Source organism: Manacus candei, unplaced genomic scaffold, assembly GCF_025592945.1.
Source record: "Manacus candei isolate 608988 ecotype Guabito, Panama unplaced genomic scaffold, ASM2559294v1 h1tg000014l, whole genome shotgun sequence".
In the NCBI taxonomy this organism is placed as follows: domain Eukaryota; kingdom Metazoa; phylum Chordata; class Aves; order Passeriformes; family Pipridae; genus Manacus; species Manacus candei.
The window spans coordinates 53,600,774-53,620,382 of NW_026138062.1; the positions used below are offsets into that span (position 1 = coordinate 53,600,774).

The 19,609-nt window shown below is 41.9% G+C and overlaps 1 long non-coding RNA gene across 1 annotated transcript; it reads right to left on the reverse strand.

Moving 5' to 3' along the window:
- Positions 1 to 7,841: 7,841 nt before the first annotated feature.
- On the reverse strand, positions 7,842 to 18,737 carry LOC127468090 (uncharacterized). Its single transcript, XR_007903397.1, has 3 exons — positions 18,516 to 18,737; positions 10,635 to 10,735; positions 7,842 to 8,926 (listed from the first exon to the last, which is right to left on the reverse strand). It is a non-coding gene; the product is annotated as an uncharacterized LOC127468090 (long non-coding RNA).
- Positions 18,738 to 19,609: the final 872 nt, after the last annotated feature.

A 19,609-nucleotide genomic window follows, 5' to 3' on the forward strand; every position in this document is an offset into this window, starting at 1 on the left:
GTATCCATATTTTCTCAAATCACTACTGTGGATTTGAGAAATCACAAGTCTCATTTTGAAAGCTCCACGACTATTCCTAGAAGCACAATTGTTTTCCCAGACAACAACCTTCCTATGAATTTTTCACTTCAGGAGTTCATATTAGACTTAATAGTACCCGTTTTGTGTCCAGACGTTGAGGACTGTGGAGCAATGGAAATGTCTGAATGGTGGGTAGAATGCAAGATACAAAATAGAGCTCTACATGTCATTAGTTATGCATGGCATGGAAAGTAAAAAGGGCACAAGGCCACACTGAAAACAGTGAAGTCATTGGTAATAGAGGTTTTTTAATGTCCCACAACAATAGGCCCTAGTCAAAAGCAGAGTGATAAAACTGGGAGCAGACCAAGCCTGGGCACTGCTACTTGTCTCATGGGATATTTCTTTAGAAGAGAAAACCTGTGGAAAAGCATGAATTTTGATGACTCTGTTGCAGAGGAAGGTCAATAGTCAAAACAGTGTGCTGACATTCAGGCAGATAAATGGACTAACACCATTTTCCACTACACTGAGGAAGAAAAAACAAAAGTCTAGAAATTCAGATAATAAGACAAAAGCAGAAATGTTTCCTTTTAGTCAACTGTGTCTGTGATGTTTGATGTGCTGGCAACATTAGGCAGGTATTCACATCTCTACCCAGAAACAATCTCCTCTGTTAGGCTGATTTTTTTTTGAGATTCACTTCAGTTCAGGAACGGCTTCAAAAGAGTATGTTATTTAAAACTGTAAACACAAGATTTTTCTCTCCAGGAAAACAAAGCCAAACTGAGAATGAGAATAGAACTGGTAAGTACCTCAGCCATGACTGCAAAAAACACGTAGGCTGTTCTTGATGTTGCAACTCTGCAGTGTTGTAATTACATTGCATTTAAATGGAGGACTTGGCTGTCTATACTTGTTTTATTTGAGTCCTGGAAGTGTTATATGTGGAGCTGTTGAAGGCAGCACCTTGTCTGTGGCAGCCTGTGCAGTTGGCCATGGCCATGTCCCTTCCGTGGACAGGTGCGTGCGTGTCTCTGGGTTACACACCCAAACTCAGCCCTGGCTGAACTTGCAACCTGGGGAGCAGCAGCCATGAAAACCTGCCCTGGATGGGCTCCAGCAGCTGACAGCTGAGCAGGAGGAGTTACTGGGGCTGAACCCTGGTCATCCCTTAACTATACTTACACACTGAACTTGAAAAGTGACTTGGCCAGAAAGAAACTCTGGAACTGTTTTTTTCTCCCCAGAAAAAAAAGCATCTTGTGTAACTTTGTTGTTATGTTCTTTTACTTTCTGTCCTTGTTCTGTGATATATTTTCATCCTTTCATTCTTTGTTGCTGATCAGCTGCTTGCAGGAACTACCATGAGCTATCTTGGAAGGGCATGTTTTCTGTTGAAATCCTACAGAACAGTGGATAATATTTCAGTTCTATTCTTCTTGCAGTTGTTGTAGGATGTTATTCTATTTTTGCCATGTCAAAAACAATAAAGATCTCGAAAAATTCCTTTCACAAAGGAAAAATAAAAACCAGATTTACCAAAAACCATAAGGTGGAAAGGGACCAGTAAAAGCCTCTAGCCCGATCTCCTGCTGACAACGGGGCTGACTTCAGTTAGGTGGGGTTCCTTAAGGTCTTGTCCAGATGAGTTCTGAACATAGAATCACAGAATGGGTTGGAAATGACTGCTGGAAACCACCTTGAAGGTACTGGGAGGGGGGGGACTGTCAAGCATTAGGAGCTGCATTTAGCAAAGGCCCCCTGTTTGGTCAACACCCGAGGCTCCATCAGTTGAGCTGGCCCTGCCCAATCAGAACCCTCACATACTGTAGATGAAGTCCTCGTGGTGCATATAAGAGGTATGTTAGGAAAGACTGTTTGGATTAGTCCTACCTCAAGTAAAGGCAAACTCGTCAGTGGGATTGTTTTTGCTCAAGGACCTGGTTTCACTTAGTGGGTAATAGAGAAAGATGGGGAAACACATTTTGTACCACAAGAGGTCCTAATTTTGAGTGAGAACTGTCTGTAATATTTCATTATATATATACAAAAATATATATATATAGTTAAAAAAAGTATTAATTTAGGCATGACATAAACAGTATAGAATAAGGGGTGGATAATGTCCTAGTTCCAGGGGCCAGGACCAGTTTATCACTACGTGGGTATAAGCAAAACTGTGTATTCTACATCCTCTATGTAATTTCTGATGGATTGTTAACAAATGGATCATTTGCAGCAGCTGCCCAGGGCACACCTGACACCTCAGGCTACAAGCTGAGTGTTAAAGAAATCCTGTGAGGCAGGAGAGTGTTTCTTTGTCTTCACACCAATGACTCAGCTGTGACAACTCCCCTCCAGAGAGGCATAAGCACCTTCACACCCAGCCTGAGGGGTCATCTCTGCTAATGGGCCACAATGGACTGGCATAATAGGCAGCTGCAACGACCTAGACCATCAAAGATTCTAAAACTATCCCATGACTCACAGAGTTAAATTACCCATTGTGAACCTTCCTATCCTAGGGGAGGTACTGGGCATTCCCACCTGAACCTAAGTATATATAATCTTGGGGCTTGGGGACTTCTGGTACCACTCATCGGATCCAGAGGAGGACCAGAACTTTGACAGAGCTGTGACTATCATCTGGACCAACAGGTTTCCTTTGCTTTTACTTTGCACTCTGGGGGGCCATGTGGTGCTCAGCACAGGGGCTAATGAACACTGTTCTGTTCTTGTCCCAGGGAGCTGGGCTGTATATCTGGTTTTGTGAGTTAAAACCAGTTTTCACAGTGTCATTGCATTTATTGTAGCCTTTTTAGTAAATTGTAACTCTGACTTGTAATCTCTCTTGAGTTGGGTTCATTTCTTCTGCTGGTTTACTTTTAAACCAGCACAGTACTTCAGCCTTCTCCATATCAGTTTGTTACCATTTCTCCTGTCTTATTTATTAGTGGGGTGGGATATGACATTTTCTTTAATCTTCCTTTTCTGGTCAATGTACTTATAAAAGCCATTCTTATTATTCTTGCCAAATTCAGTTCCGGCTGTGCCTTGGCTTTCCTGATACCATCCCCTGTAGCTGGCTTCCTGCCAAACCCCACAGACTACAGAAGAAAAGCTCCCAGAAGAGAGAGGAGAAAAAAAACGGAATAGCAAAAGCTATATAAAATATATATATTTTACATATATCACATATATACAATTAAGGTACTGTGTACATATGAACACAGGGACCCCAAATCGCTTCCAGAAGGGAAAGAGGGGAAGGGAAAAGGGACAGAAAGGGACAAAAATGAACAAAAACAAAACAGGTATGCACAATTGAAAAACCCGGTAACTGACACAGTAAAGAACTAGCAAAATCTCACCACTTCCCTTGAGAAAAGCAGGACAGTCAGACCCAGCCCAGCACCCTCCCCTCATGCATGGCAGACAACAGCAGTTGCTGCAGGCCTCAGCTCCAGATAAGCAAGACCAACACAGGGACCTACTGTTCCCAAACCTCGCCAGAAGAGGAGAGAGAGAGAGGTCTCTCTGACTGGTTTATTTATATCTCATGTCACATAAAGGGATAGCATGGAATACTTCTCTGGTCACTTCCCTAGTTCCTTCCTGGTTACAAGCTGGTCTCCAGGAAGGCCTAGACTGAAACTATCACAATCCCCTTATGTTTAGAGCATAGTTACATCAGTTAGGAACATGAAACTTCTGTTTCCTTGAGTCGCTGAGGGAGATATTTTTTCTACACTCCTCATATCATACTCAGTACCTTTCCTTGGAGGAGAGAAAAAACTACATCTACCTACCCTTTCGTAGTGTAGGGAAGTCCTAAATTAAAGAAATACAGTACTGTGGGGTGGACAACCCTCACACAAAGTCAGTGTTTACACAAGGGCTTCCACCAACTGTGCTAACCATAATCTCAGTGCATGTCACTTAACGATCATATCCTTCTGGTGTTTGCACAAGTCTTCATCCATCTTCATAATTGTCCTGACACAAGATGTGGTTTGGGAGGGTTGGGCCAGGTATTAAGAAAAACTTTTTCAGTAGGACTCTGTGCAGCACAGGATTAGGTGTAGGATATTGACTTCATCAATATTTTCAACACTTAGCCAGATAAAGTCACAGTGACTTGACATGGTGTTGCAGATAGTCTCACTTGAAGTAGAATTTCTGAACAATACACCACTGATTTTATGACACAGAAATCCATGAGCAACTGATAAATAACAAATGAATACTTACTTGTGCTTACAGCTCCAGCTTCTCATGCAGAGGTTATCTTAATGTGCTTCCCTTCCCAGCTTGACTGGAAGCTATTTCCACCACCCTCCTTTATGTTCCTGTCATATTCATTCACTATCAGATGAGAGACATATCCGATGATATATTGAAGTTCAGACCATGACATCTTTGCTTAACATTAGTCCTTGACATCTTGTTAATCATAATGACAGTGCAATAGAGAGTTCTGATGAAATTCCAGGCAAGTTTTAGCAGTTTCCTTCAAATACTGCAAGAATGGAATAAAAAAACCCTATCCTGATGGAGCCTACCATCCCCTCTCCTCCCCATTCATTTTAATGATTGATAATATTTATTTTTCTAGGAAGCAGATATTCAGGCTATAGTGACCACAATAATCTGATAACAGCCACTGCAGTCTGCAAGTAATAGTCCCGCTAAAGATTAATTATGTCAGCTATGCAAATAATGATATTCTTGAAGTGTTTGGTTTACTCTTTAACTTCTCTTGCAAGGACTATAAGTAAAAAGGAGTTTCTTGTACTAAGTCCCCTTTCTTTAAAACCCTTTTGCAGCTGGCCCCAGGGCCAAAGGCACTAGGCTGTTGCACATCATGGCAACCAGTTCCTCAGGGCACACTGGTCCCAGCTTCATTGCCCACATCTTTCCAATCAGGGCCACGGTAACACAGGGTCCCATCCCCTGCCCCCACCCAAATTAAGGCCAGGTTTTCTTATTAACAGCAACCCCCCCAACCCAACAAAGGAAGCCATTTAGGGTCAGCTTGCTGTAGCTGCATCCTGTCCCTCTCCAGAGGATGGCAGCAGAGCTCAAGCAACTCTGAAGGATCTTTTTCCCCACCCTGGTTCATAGAATCACAGAATGGTTTGAGTTGGAAGGGACTTCAAAAACACCGAGTTCCAACCTCCAAAGTTCAGACCCTGCTGAGCTCCCTGCTATTTCCAGGCTTGATCTAAGCAAGCTTCCTAAGGGTTCCAGGTGAGATCCCTTGGAATAAAGTAGTATTCAGTAGTACAAAAAATCTGGTTAGTATTCCGAGGTAACACCGAGAGAAAGTACAGTGAGCAGTGCAAGAGTAGCATAACCACCCCAGCCACATGGCTGTCCTGGTGGACGCCCAGGATAAGGAGGGTCCCCACCTGGATGCCATCCGATGTTCATAGTCCTCTGCACCCTGGTCCTACACCTCCCAAAGCTGTGCAAGGAGTGCCGCTTTCCTGCTTTTCTCAGAAAAACTTGGGATTTCAAGGACTGGGAAAGACTAACCTACCACAGCACTGGATTGCCTGTTGAAAATAAAATGCATTTATTTCCGCAAGCAATGGAAAGTGTATTATGGATGCTCTGGCTAGCATAAAACAGGGGCTGGGCAAATTTGTTAGATAAGGAAATTTCAGTGCTGATTAAAGGTGAACATACCTTGTACTACCTGTAGATTATTTTTCTGAAAGATGGTGAGAGTAAAATGAAAATGCTACGTCTCTAAATAAATGTCTATATCAACAAAAAATATGTCTACAATGGAGTTACAGCACTGGTGGAAAGGGGAAGTGTTTGACATTATCCATCTGGACTTGTGCAAAGCATTTGAAGCTTTATAGCGTAACATCCTTGTCTCTAAACTCCCCTTTAGTTCCACTTTAATGACACCCCACCTGGAGGCTGCATCCAGCTCTGGAGCCCCAACATAGGAAGAACATGGATCTGTTGGAGAGGGTCCAAAAGAGGGCCATGAAGATGGTCAGAGGGCTGGAGCACCTCTGCTGTGAAGACAGGCCAAGATACCTGGGATTATTCAGCCTTGAGAAGAGGCAGCTTTGCGGAGATCTTATAGTACCTTCCAGTACCTAAAGGGACTACAAGAAAGCTGGGCAGGGACTTTTTACAAGAACATGCAATGATAGCACAAGGAGTAATGGCTTTAAACTGAAAGAGAGCATATTTAGATTAGATATTAGGAAGAAATTCTTTGCTGTGAGGGTGGTGAGACTCTGGAACCTGTTGCCCAGAGAAGCTGTGGATACGCTTTCACTGAAAGTATTCAAGGCCATGTTGGATGGAGCCCTGAGCAATCTGGTATATGGGAGGTGTCCCTGCCCATGGCAGGGAGGTTGGGACTAGAGGATCCTTAAAGGCACTTTCCAACATAAACCATTCTATAATTCTGTGATGCTATTGCTTACATACTTATTTAGCCCAGATACTCTTACCTCTGTTCTCCACAGTCATCTTGATCTCCTAACACAGCAGTTTTACTTCCCACACTTCAACCATCTGCCCTTGTCCCCGGGAAACGATGATTTTTCAGCTTATTCCTGTCACCTCCTGAAAGGTGGTGCTGGGGATGGTTGGAAGGCTGTGTCTATCTGATATGTCATGGGCATTTCCAAGAGCAGATGTGCTGAGTACAGGGTTCCAAGCAGCAGTTAATCACCTCTCATCTGCTTTGTACACTTCGTATCCACTAACTTTGTCAGTGTCTCTTGCTCCTGGTTCCTGAGTGACCACAGGAAGAGAAGGAATATAAAGTGACAGGTAGACACCTACCTTGCTGTCACTGGTCATTTCTTAAATATGCTGGAGATTTTCCTCCGGTATGTCTGTTTGCTGTGATTCCCTGTGGGGAAGAGGCTGGCTGGTAGGCTGTGACTTCACTGACACCAACAGAGAGTTTGTTCCCAGCCTTTTCAAAGACATTTGACTGGGTTTTGCCACCTCATTTATTACTCTGATTTGTGAAGTCCGGTAGTGCACACAAACAACAGCTCATTCCATCTCATGGTGCTGATAAGGACACTTCAAACTGCGTTGTCCTTGTGCCTGGGTGTCACCACAATGGGAACTGATGTGCAGCAGCTCTAGATTGATAAGCTGCTTTATTCCCCACAGGTCACATTGCTTTGGGAGGGTGTCTCAAGCAGCAGATCTGGTTTGAGTGAGCCTCCCTATGGGACATAGAGATCATACACAGGCCAGGAGCCTGGGAGATCCCGGATGAGTCTGTGCTGAGCTCTGAGGCCGACGGTGTTTAGCTTGGTGAACTGCACTCTTAATATGTGGGACTGTGTGAACAGGAATAGGGCTTTGTGACAGTAAAAATGACAAAGACAAGTTTGGGCCAAGGAGGGAATTCCTCATAGGAGTAACCTGCTGCAGTTGCGCACATTTCGCTGTCACAATTGTTTTCCTGATGATCTCTAAGGATCTCTGAAGGAAGGTCTCTTGTTAATGCTTTTGTCAGCAACATGCTTTGCATTTTTTGAGATTTGATTTACAAGGATGGAGAATCTCATTTAAACTTTGCTGTAGTGTTGCTCTGATTAACCCAAAGTCATATAAGGCACTGTCAAGAAAACACAGTAGCATAAGGGGGAGGAATATTCTGACAAAGAAAACCTAGAAGAAATTAAAGGAAACATCAACAACTGAAATGAAAGTGAGGTGGTTGTTTAAAAAAGAATGGACAGACTTTCCCATTCAGATCAATCATTTAGCCGATTCCGATTTATCAAAGCTTTCTGTTTGATTATGTAATTTAGGGCAGTAGAAGACTCTGTTGTCGGTATGATCAATGCCTTGAGATACAATCATAGTTGTAATAGTTAAATACAATCTGCAGGTGAAATATGGGCCAGGATCACAGCAATAATCAACATGCTTACCAAGACTTTTAGTCTGATTGAGTCAAACCTGAACCTGCTGTTACTGACCCGTGAAACTGGAAGAAGATAAAATCTTTCAGGAGAGATCCAGGAAAAATGTTTGCAAGTGACTGTGTGAATCATTCTCTGGATGCACAGAGACATCTCATTATGGAAGGGCAATACTGGTCTATACTAAACAGTGCATAAAACAGACCTACTGTCGCTTGCAAGAGATTCTTTAATGGCATCCACAGAAATGGATTACAGAAAATGGCAGAGGCCAAGGCACTGCAAGGGCATTGTAAAACAAATTACAAAGGAATCAGCACAAGCAGAGGCAGAGATCTAGGTCTCCAATTTCTTGCTGGGGCTACATCTTCCCTTGGCATTGTAGGATTTGCATTCTAATAGGAACAGCCAGGGCGAAGTGGACGCAGGAATGAAAGCTTGTCGTTGAAGTTGATTGCCTTGTAATTTGGAAGATGTTCTTTTTCTGGTACAAGGTATTGGATTCCACTTCCATTGCTGTTCTCACACAACAGCCAGGCACCTCTCTGGACTTTGTGAGAAGACATAATATCATTATCACGTCCCGCAGCCAGATTGGTTGCTTCTTTTATTACCCTCTCCTTCCCTTGAGACTGGGTGTGTTCACAGAGAGTGATCTCAGGATTGTGCAGTTCTTCAGTGATCATCTGCAGAGAACTGATCCTATCATTCATCCTTCTACCAACAAAGCTATGTTCTCCCTCTCAAGACCAGAAACTGGCCGTTATAGTTTGCATGCTCATAAGCCACCCAAGGCTGGCCAATTACTTTCGCCGAGGAGGCAATGTCATTCCAATCTTTATCTCTTAGATTGGAAACATCAGTGGTGAATTCTTTGGACAAATCCTGGAAGTTGGCACACTCATAAAGAATGATTTTTCCCATCTCAGTAGGACTTCTGGAGTTTGGACTTCTTGCTGCAGGAGCTGGATGACAGCCTGTGTGAAAGAAACAGAGAAAACATGCAGTGCTTTTAAGAAGCCTTTAGGGAAAACGAACAAAATGATGGAGAGCCAGGAGGGAAAAAGAAACAAAGGAAAAATTAAACATTTTTAACAAAGAATAAACAAAGCAGCAGCTGGAAAAGAGTGGGGGCATGACACAGAAATTTGAAATTGGAGGAAAAAAGTAAAATGTATTATGTACCCAAAACTGTCCAGTTTTATTTTGTTGTGCGTGGTGGTTTAGGTATATGCCAAAATTAAGTTGTAAAATACTCCCGTTTTCACCCCTCAGAATTGTGTAGCCATAGCCCTCTCCATCCTTTCCTTTTGTAGGCTATGTTTGTCCTGCAACCATCTTCTCAACACCTGAAAGATGGGATAAATGTCCACAGATACAGACAGCATATTCTCGCATATGTGCTGTAGCCCTCATCCCAACACTAAAGCCTCTTTCTCTTCAACTGCATTTCATGGCAGCTGCCCAAGAAATCATTACAGTTTTCATGTAAAAAATGTGCCTCTCACTTTGATGTCAGCTTCAGGGATGAGAAGAGCTGAGGGCAATTCCTGCAGTCCGAGGCTGCTGTTTGTGAAAGGCGTCTCACCTACTTCCATTTATAGCTTGCACGGAAGTCTTGGGAAACACCCCAGTCAGTGGAACTGAAAGTGGCCAGTATTACACTCAGGGATCAAATTTCTACAAGGACATCCAGCCACCTCACTGCTCTGGTTCAAAGCCTGTTGAAGTATGAGCATCTTGATAACCCTTAGAGCTTCGGTTATTGTTTGTCCTTATCCTCTAGAAGCTTGCTGAACCACAGTGGTTGGAACACATTAAAGTACTTTGTGACACATGGGCTGTAGAATTTTTCTGCTAATTGCAGTTTACATTTTTGCTTACCTGGGAAGCACAACTAATGCACAACCTTCATTTCCAAAGAGTTTCGACGGGAGATATCCATCAACATTTAAGTAGCTTTTTATCCTAAACCTCCTTTCCCTCTTAGAACCACAGTATTATTAATGTTGTAAAAGGCCTTCGAGATCATCAAGTCCCACCATCGACTGAATACCACCATGCCCAATAAATCATATTGTAAAGTGCCACTTCTAGATGTTTTTTGAACACCTCCAGGGATGGCTACTCCACCACTTCCCTTGGCAGCCTATTCCAATGCTTAACCACTCTTTCAGAGAATACTTTTTCCTAATATCCAACTTGAACCTTGCATGGCATAACTTGAGGGCATTTCACCTTGTCCTATTACAAGTTGCCTGGGAGAAAACACAAACCCCCACCTCACCACAAGCTCCTTTCAGGCAGTTATGGAGAGCACAAAGGCCCCCTCTCAGCCTCCTTTACTGCAGGCTAAACACTGCCAGCTTCCTCTCTCTCTCCTCCTCAGACTTGTTCTTCAGACCCTTCACCAGATCTGTTGTCCTTCTCTGGATTCACTCCAGCACCTTAACAGCTTTCTTACAGTGAGAGGCCCAAAACCCAACAATCACTGCCCTGGGCCTGCTGGATCCACCATTTCTGATGCCAGCCAGGATGTCATTGGTCTTTTTGGCCACCTGGGCATGCTGCTGGCTCATGTTCAGCCAGCTGAAGCTGTGGATGCTCCATCCCTAGAAGTGTTTTTTAAGGTCTCTTCCAACCCAAACTGTTCTCTGATTCTATGACATATGTATTCATACACACCTTTATGTATAGTCATAGATGTAAAGGGTACTATTGTAGATGATAATCAAAAGCACCAACGTTGTTGTCTCAAAACCAGAAAGCAGGTCACCATGTAGAACCTAGAAATAGGGTGCAAATAGAGGCCTATTAGTATGGTTTAAATAGTAGCTTAAAAGTCCAAATTTCAAAGCTGAGGCATGGGAAAAGAAACATGGATATTTTCAGACACTGTTTTCAGTAAATACCAAATATTGTAAATTGTGCTTTATACTGTCAGTTTTGAAATTAAATAATTTAATCTGGTTAGAGATGGAGTTTCTTTCACACCCTTGTTAACCTGCAATATTATTCTCCTAAATATGACTCCAAACATTTTCCCAGTTCAGTCTGAAGTAAATGATTGATATAGTATTTCTTTTTAATACTTTTCCTGTATCAACTGTTTCCATTTCTGTCTACGGAACAAGAAAGCTTAGAATGTTGTTCCCCAGCTTATTTTTCTCTTTTGAAATTTCTGAACCACTGATCTTGTTTCTCTTCATTTCTCCATCCTCCTTTATTTTCTTCTCTACATGGGCACAAGTGTTCTTCTACATCAAGTTACTGGTTCTTCCAAATGCCAGACTTTGCTCTCAAACAGTCCTACTGGAACTCTTCTTTGCAGAAAACAGCACTCCTTAAACTCTATTGGAGTGAATTCTGTAGTGTGTCCTCAGGACTCAACCCATCTTCCCTCTGGTCACTGTCTTCCAAGGGTCAAAGAGGGTTGACTTCCTGCTTTCTGCTCTGCTGTACTTGACCAGTTGTCAACCACCAGAAAGATCATCTCATGAGTTATTGAATTGAATTAAACATAGAGTGAATTGCAGAATTAGCTGTATTTCAGTGTTTTTCCTCATAAGTATTAACTGCCTGCCTTACATCACTAATCAGTAGGAAGTTACTTTACAGAATCAGGCTACTGGAGGGTATGCTTCCTCTCTGATGGTTAATCTTGAAATTAACTAACAGGCATTCTGGACAATATTACAAAGTCATCACTAAAACAATTCCCAGAATTGGCTTCCAACCTTGGTTGCTTTGTCAGTTGTTAAAAATATTTCTGGTTTATGTTTTCACAAAATGTCTTTTGTTATCAGGTAAAACATTTGTGAAAACCTAAGTTAGCATAAAATGAATTTTTAGCACAAAAGTAAGAAAAAGTGATGATGGATTGTTTGGTTGGTTTTCTTTTAAATTTCTGCTTGCCTTTTTTGTTGAAAGAATGTCATACACTACTGACGTCAACTCAGAGGAAACTGTCTGCAGTGACCTGACCATTCTTGGAATTATAAGGACAGGAAAAGCTAGAGAGACTTAAAAGACCTATAAGACCTATGCCACTAGGTGGTCCTAATGGGTCTGAGGCTGTCTTCATCAAGCTTTGAATATTGTGTGAAATATTTTAGCGGCATAAATACAAGGACATAAATTCTGCTGATTTATGAAGTAACAAACATGAAGACCCAGATGGCAATGCAGTAGCCTGGTGGAAGAGCATCACTTTCTACTCTTACAAACCTGTCACTCATCCATAGTTATTAGGAACATTAGGGAGTTTCTCAGTTGTCAAAATTATTAGTTATAAGACCCTGGGAGAAACATACTTCATCCTTGAAATTCAGAAAGAGATTCTTTCCAGATGTCTTCTCTCAACACCTTCTTCTAGGATAAAGGTTCCCTCTCTTACATAGTAAATGTGCAAAACTTTCAAAGACTTTGACACTTAAACTAATGAAAAAGAAGATTTATTAAGACTAGCATTTGAAAAATCCAGTTGTTGAAAAGTGACAGCACTGTACAGATAAGATCCTGTGTGACTTGGGTCTTCATCCAAACAGGGTTAAGAGGCCTATCATGATTTAGGTGCAGTTTGTTGCCTCAGTCCAACCAACAGTTCACATACCCTGTTCACCTGCCCACTCAAAGGCCGGTCTTTGTGTACACTGTTGTGTTCATCTGACAAAGGGCCATCATGATCTGCTGTGTCTGTAGGGCACAGCACCTCCCGAAAAAAAGATGTGAACTTGGATCCTGTACACACAACTGTGTGTACGTGGCAGTAGGGCACAGTCAGTGTGCTAGGAGGGGCTGATTTACAACAGGTTAATTGACTCAGGTGCAGCCTTACACTTGCACGTTCCTTCAGTTTAGGCTCCAGAGCAGTTTTTTATGCCATGCTGTATTGCCATGTAAAAGCAAACCCATTGGCACCGCTGAGGCCAGATTCCCAAATTGTATGTGCTCACTAGCCCACAGGGCTCCCTGGGGTGAGTCATGGGAGTGCCTCCGTTGGTGTCTTAGCAGGGTAAGTCTTAAACGTGTCTGGCCTGTACTGCCTGTAAAGCATCCTGCGGATAACCTGTCCTCAGAAAGGTGGTAAAAAGAATTAATACTTCACAGGCAGCGACAACCACAGAGCAAGACTGGGCTGGTTTAGCTCACTGCCAAATGTACAAATTGGGCTCAAGGTCAGATCTTGTCTGCCTGGAAACCAGATGACAAGCAAGCATACCTGCTTCCCTTATTTTGCAATATATGTATGTTTGTAATATGTGTGCAGGGTGCTAATAGTTGACTGCTAAAAGATAGGATGTACCAAAAGCAGTGCTCTCCTTGTCACTGAGCTGGTTTTAATGCCAAGGTTCCACCTGCAGGTGGAATGAGGTCTTCACACACTGTTTAATGACTACAGTATGGACAGAACATAGCACTGGAAAGGCTGGTCACCTGTTACTGTTTCCTATAATTTTAAAATTGGATTTCAGTATTTAGATTATTTTCTTCTTGTTAAGCTGAAAAATTAAATTGTGAACTGTTTGTACCACTTTATTTTTTACTCATTTGAGCAAATTGTACTTTCGGAAAGCCTCTTCTAAATGAAGTTCTTTGGAATAGTTTGTTTTCTGAAGCTGGTTCCTCAGGCAAGAGTGTTCCCAGCTCAATGGGTGAACACTTAATGCATGATAACTGGAGCAATGGTACCTCCAGTACATTTTTGGCAACAAGATCAAGTCTGACAACAGAAGTAACCCCATCACTTATAAAAGATGGCGTTGTGAAGTTGGAATCAAATGACATTCTTCCATATCATGTTTGGACAAATATTGATTAACTAGAGGGTTCCCAAGACAGAGGAGCTGGTCTTGAAAGGAGCAACACTCTCACCAAAGCTTCCTGTCTACCTTAAAAGAACTCAGGTTTCCCAGATATCCCACTCTTGAAGAAGAGAGATTGCAGAGAACCAAGATCATAAGACATCATATTATACGATATATATACATAATATGTTTCATATTTCATATCATATACTATGCATTATGCAGTATATGCAGAATATCATACATATATAGTTCATATATCATATATATTATCTGCTATATATGATATTGTTCACACCCTCCACAGCAGGGTCCGCTGTCTGTTGTGAACTGGGGTAATGGGGCTCTCAGAAATGGTGGTATTCGGTGTGAATGTCACAGCAGAACTGATCCATTGGCTTAGGAGTGAGATAAGCACAGACTTTGGCTGTCTTCTTCCCCTCAGCCTCTCCCCCACAGCAGAGTGGAAACTAAGGGAACTGAAAGTTTGGCTGAAATGTGGTATTTCTACAGGATGACATGGGGCCCATAATTTTACAGGGTGAATAAGGCTTTTTCTGCTGAAGCTGCTAGAAGGATCAATGGATTGTGAAGAATAACAGCACAGGTGACATTTCTAGCCTCTTCTGTCAGCAGTGTGAAATGCCTGAGAAGGCTCACAGTGTGGGTACAGAAGATACCACAGTCTGGGACACAATACTCAATCTAAAAATTGCAGTGTAAATTTATATAGATGGAAATAAATGCATAACTATCTGTATACCCAGCGTAGAGATGCACAGATAGAAGTGTACAGAAGGCCATGAGAACATCCTGCCTCTGTGTCTAGTAACATGGCCAGACAATATCCTAGCAACTGAATCCTTCTCCACAGGGAGAAATACACACACCTGTGCACTGATTTCCCCTGAAAAAACAACCCTTCTCTGTCCCAGTTGGATTTTTGGAACACTTCTGATCTCATTCTCCAAGGTGTAATGCCACAGGCACCAACATAGAAACTATGCTCTTGTTTTACAGGCAGTTGTTGCTGTCAAGGTCAAATGGTAGCAAAAATAGGGAAGAAATGTGAAGCACATCCATATTGAGATTAAATTAAATGCTCATAAAATTATCTGCCTTCCAAAGCAAATTATGTGCTTTTGTTGGCAACATGGAAGGAGGGCAGGGGGGCAGAGCTTGAAAAACATTCAGTCCTGATGGCATGCCTATGGGAAATGCAATGGTCTCATGTGCCTAATCCCTCTTGAGCAGATTCTCCAGCTAAACTGGAGACAGTAGATGGCCAAAACATGTTTCTCATTATGGACCATAACCTGAAAAGTCTTTGTTATAATATATTTCAGCAAGAAAGGAGCCTGTAATTGGGACAAAACAGGTAATCTGACGAAGTGGGGGTTGCTCACCACCAGATACTGCCACTTGGCTCCACAGGCACCCACAAGCATGCTAAAGAAAGTCTATCCTCTCACAAAATGAAGCTGTGTCCCTCTTTAAGCAAAAGGGTGAGGATACAGCATACCTCAGGGTTTTTGAAGCAACTAGAATAGTAACTTAGAAATTTAGACAAATGTTTGTCTCATTTCCTTCCCAAAACAACCATTGGCCTTTCCTCAGAGCTCTCAAATTCAACTCATCTGCAATTCCTTTCATGTGGTGTCCTGTGGTGACTTCTGAGTGACGTGAGCAAGGTAGGGAGACTGAACTCAGTTTTTCCATGTTTGCACAGGTCTTCAGGCAGTCAGATATTTCAATACTTAACTACAGTAGATCACACTGTGAATTATGGTTCCTATGTTTTGACAAATAAACTAGAACCATTTCATAAAACCCTGCGGTCTCTGTAGACTGATGTATAACAGTGTAAGATTAAGAGAAATTAAAAACTTATGCAACAGATTGTAAAAGTACATTTGATCACTTCGAAATACATCTTATTCCTTTTTTTTTATCCTAAATGCTCAGAAATATGCTAAATGGCTCAATAATACAGTAAGTTTTCAGTCATGACTAACCAATATTGTCAAAATGCAAGGATGACCTCTTGACAGATGTTTTCTCTGCAACTGCTTTCACAGCCTCATCCTATCTTTCCTGTTTCAAGATTTCTTTCCCATTAGGGACCACAGTAAGTCAGTTCTCATTCTACACGAGACCTACAAAGAGATGATAGGCCCGTGTGGAATTTGCACAACTTTACTTTCATTTATAGTTTTGTCATTCACCATGGCAGGTTTTAGACTGAATTACATTTTACAGAAATTTATCTTGTTCTATTGGCTGCCTAGTAATACAAAATTTCCCCAAAGTAGACTGTTCATGTATTAAGACAAAAAAGAATTTCCATCCAGGTCTTGATTGATCTTCAGCTGTACAGTACAGATTATTTCTGGATGAAACAGCTCGGTACATCTTCCATCATCCTGAGCCACACAGACTTAGAAGTGAGATGAGAATTACAAAGGTCACAGTGAACCTTAATAAAACTTTTCATCCTGTCATAGCAGAGCTTATCTACTTCAGAGCAATTATTTCCCTGCATCTCCACCAGCAAACATGCAGAAATAATAAATGAACTTTTATTAATCATCTCTTGAATCCACAAATAGTCCCTAGAAGTACCCTCAATTCAGGGTTTTGCACAGCATCATTGCAGTGACATCAAAATAAAATTGAGTTGGTTTGCATTTGTCTCAGTAGCAGTCTAACCACACAGAAGCAGAAACCCTATTTGAATTAGACCATGTGTGATTTTTAATGGCACCTACTAGTTCCTAGCTAAGGAACTACCATTATGTAAACCTTCATAATATACTCCATGTCCGATAAATCCTTGGTGTGTCCTAATTTCTTAATTTAAAAATCCAATTATTCTGATAACTTTTGTATTTATATTTAAACTACATGCCTGTAGTTTTATATAGTACACAAAGTTACTAAGAGAAATAGATTAGAGAACATTTATGATTTTTATTCAAGGGTTACTTTACATAATTTATTTTATAGAAGCTGTTTTTACAGATATTATCAACAGGAAGTTCTGAAATGCCTCCAGAATTATTCTTTTTTTACTAAGTTGTAATTCTCAATTTGGAAATTCAGAGGATGCAGTTACCAACAAATAGCTACATCTGCACTGTGTCTGTTACTCTACCATTTTGTCACTATTAACATTCATCTTTTTTACAGCTGAGATCTCTCAAAGTTTTGATGCCCTAGGGAAGTTAATCTGAATGGTCCTCAGGCTGTGCAAAGGATAGTTCAGCTTGAACAATTCTTTTGTTTAACAGGTTTTTGTAAGCTGAAGCATAGAGGACTGTACGACAGTATTGTTCGAGCAAACAAGAAATGAACTTGCCCCACGCTTGAGGAGATAGCGGATCACATGTGGACTGTGGAGAGTTGCCTTGCCATTGGTCCCTAACAATGTTGACTTTGTTAAGGATGAGGTATGAAGCAGAATCTTGCAGGATCAATACCTATAGAGCCCCTCTTCTGTGAACATCTGAGTTCTGGACCATCTGGAAGAACAGGAGTCCAGTATGAGCTACATTTGATGGGCTTGCCATTTCCTGATCCAAAACTATTGTAAAGCACTGTGAAGTGGATTGACTTCACAGAATGAGGATCCCAGCATTGTAATACATAAACCTGCTTCTGGAAGTCATCGGCTAACAAACCTGAGTGGGAACCACAGCTTTGGAAAGCAAAGACTTTGAGGGAAGTATGGGAGTGAAGCCCAGCACTTTGTAAAAAACTTGCATCTGACTGCAAGTTGCAGCCATGGTAACTTGATTAATGGACTGGACAGCAGGATGCCCAAAATGTAGATCACAGAAGCTTTCTAAGCTGGAGGATTTCTTTGGTTAAGGGAACTGATGACACCTGGCAACAGAGGCAACACGCAATGCTTCTACATTCCAAAGTCCAGGACTCCGGAATGCCAGCAGCAGGTGCAATGTGTTACACACCCTGATGTCTATTAGCATAGTGTCTTTTTCATATGATCAAGAACAATAATTCCTGCATTCATGGGGCAGGAGAAGAGTGCAAGGCAGGATTAATTACTTTCACTGAGGAGACAATATCATTCCAATCTATAGCTCCTAGATTGGAAATGTTGCTGGTGATTTCCCTGGACAAACCCTAGAAGTGGGCGTGTTCATAAAGAATGATTTTCCCCATCTCAGTAGGACTTCTGGAGTTTGCATTTCTTGCTGTAGGAGCTGGATGACAGCCTGCATGAAAGGGACAGAGAAAACATGCAGTGCTTGTAAGAAGCCTTTAGGAAAAACGCATAAAATGATGGAGAGCATAGGGGTCAAAAGGAAAAGTAGAACATTTTTAGCAGAGGATAAACATAGCAGCAGCTGGAAAGGAGTGAGAGTGTGACACAGAAATTTGAAATTGGAGGAAAAAAGTAAAATGCATTATGTACCCACAACGGTCTAGTTTTATTTTGTTGTGTGTGTTGGTTTTGTTATATGCCTAACATAGATAAGTAAAATATTTTCCCTTTCATCCCTCAGAAATACGTAGCAATGGCTCTCTCCATCCTCTCCCTCAATAAGGTACGTTTGTCCCCCAGCCATCTTCTCATCACCTGAAAGATGGGATAAGTCTCTGCAGACACAGACAGTAGATCCTCACATACTTGCTGCAACTCACTGCAACTCTAAAACCCCTCTGTCTTTAACTGAATTTCACAGCACCTGCCCAAAAAACCACTACAGTTTTCATGTAAAAACGTGCCTCTCACCTTGATGTCGGCTGTTTATCCCTGCATTGAAGGGCAGATCAATGTGCCAGTGCTGTATTCTTTCCCAAGCAAGAGTGTTGCACAGTACGTTTTTGCAGCCTGGGCTGCAGCAACCATGCCCTGGGTGAGGTTGTTATCTTTGGGAACATGGGCCTGGCAAACAGCCAAGTCCAGATCACGAGTTTTGAAAGAGCAAAATTCCAGCTGTTTAAGGGGTTGGTGAATGAGATCCCCTTGGAAACTGTTCTCACTTCTTGTGGGGACCAGACCTGGCAACTTTTAAGGTCCCTTTTTGTAAAGTACAAGAGCTCTCCAACCCCATGTGTAGGAAATCAGACAAGACAGGCTGGAATCTAGCATGGTTGAGCAAGGACCTGCTCCTCACACTAAGGTATAAGAAAGAAATGAACAGTTGGTGGAAGCAGGGACGGGTGGCCTGGGGAGAATACCAGGCTATGATTCGGATGTGTAGAGATTTGGCTGGGAAAGGCAAGGCACAGATAGAATGGGACTTGGCAAGGGATGTGAAGACTAACAAGAAGGGATCCTATGAGTACAAATGTCAGAAAAGAAAGGCCAAGGAGAGTGTACATCCCAGATAAACGAGAAGGGAGAACTGGTACCAACAGACATGGAGAAGGCTGAGGTAGTCAATGAGTTATTTGTCTCAGTCTTCACTGGCAGTCAGGCTTCCCATGGGTCTCTGTAAACAAACTCATGGATACTTGGGCTAAAGAACATGGCATTGAGTGAGTGTGCCACATCCCCTGTCATGCACCAGCCTCTGGAGAAATTGAACGATGCAATAGTCTGTTAAGTGCTACACTGAGAGCAGTGGGTGGTGGGACCTTCAAAGATTGGGATACAAGCTTAGCAGAAGCTAACTATAATTTAGGGCAATAGAAAACTATATCATCATTGTGATCAATGTCCTGAGATAAAACAAACTGGAAAGAGGTAAAATCTTTTAGGAGAGATCCAGGAAAAATGCTTACAAGGGATCATTTTCAGTATACACAGAGACATCTCACCATGAAACAGCAATATTTATTCATAATAAACAATGCATAAAACAGACCCACTGTTGTTTGCAA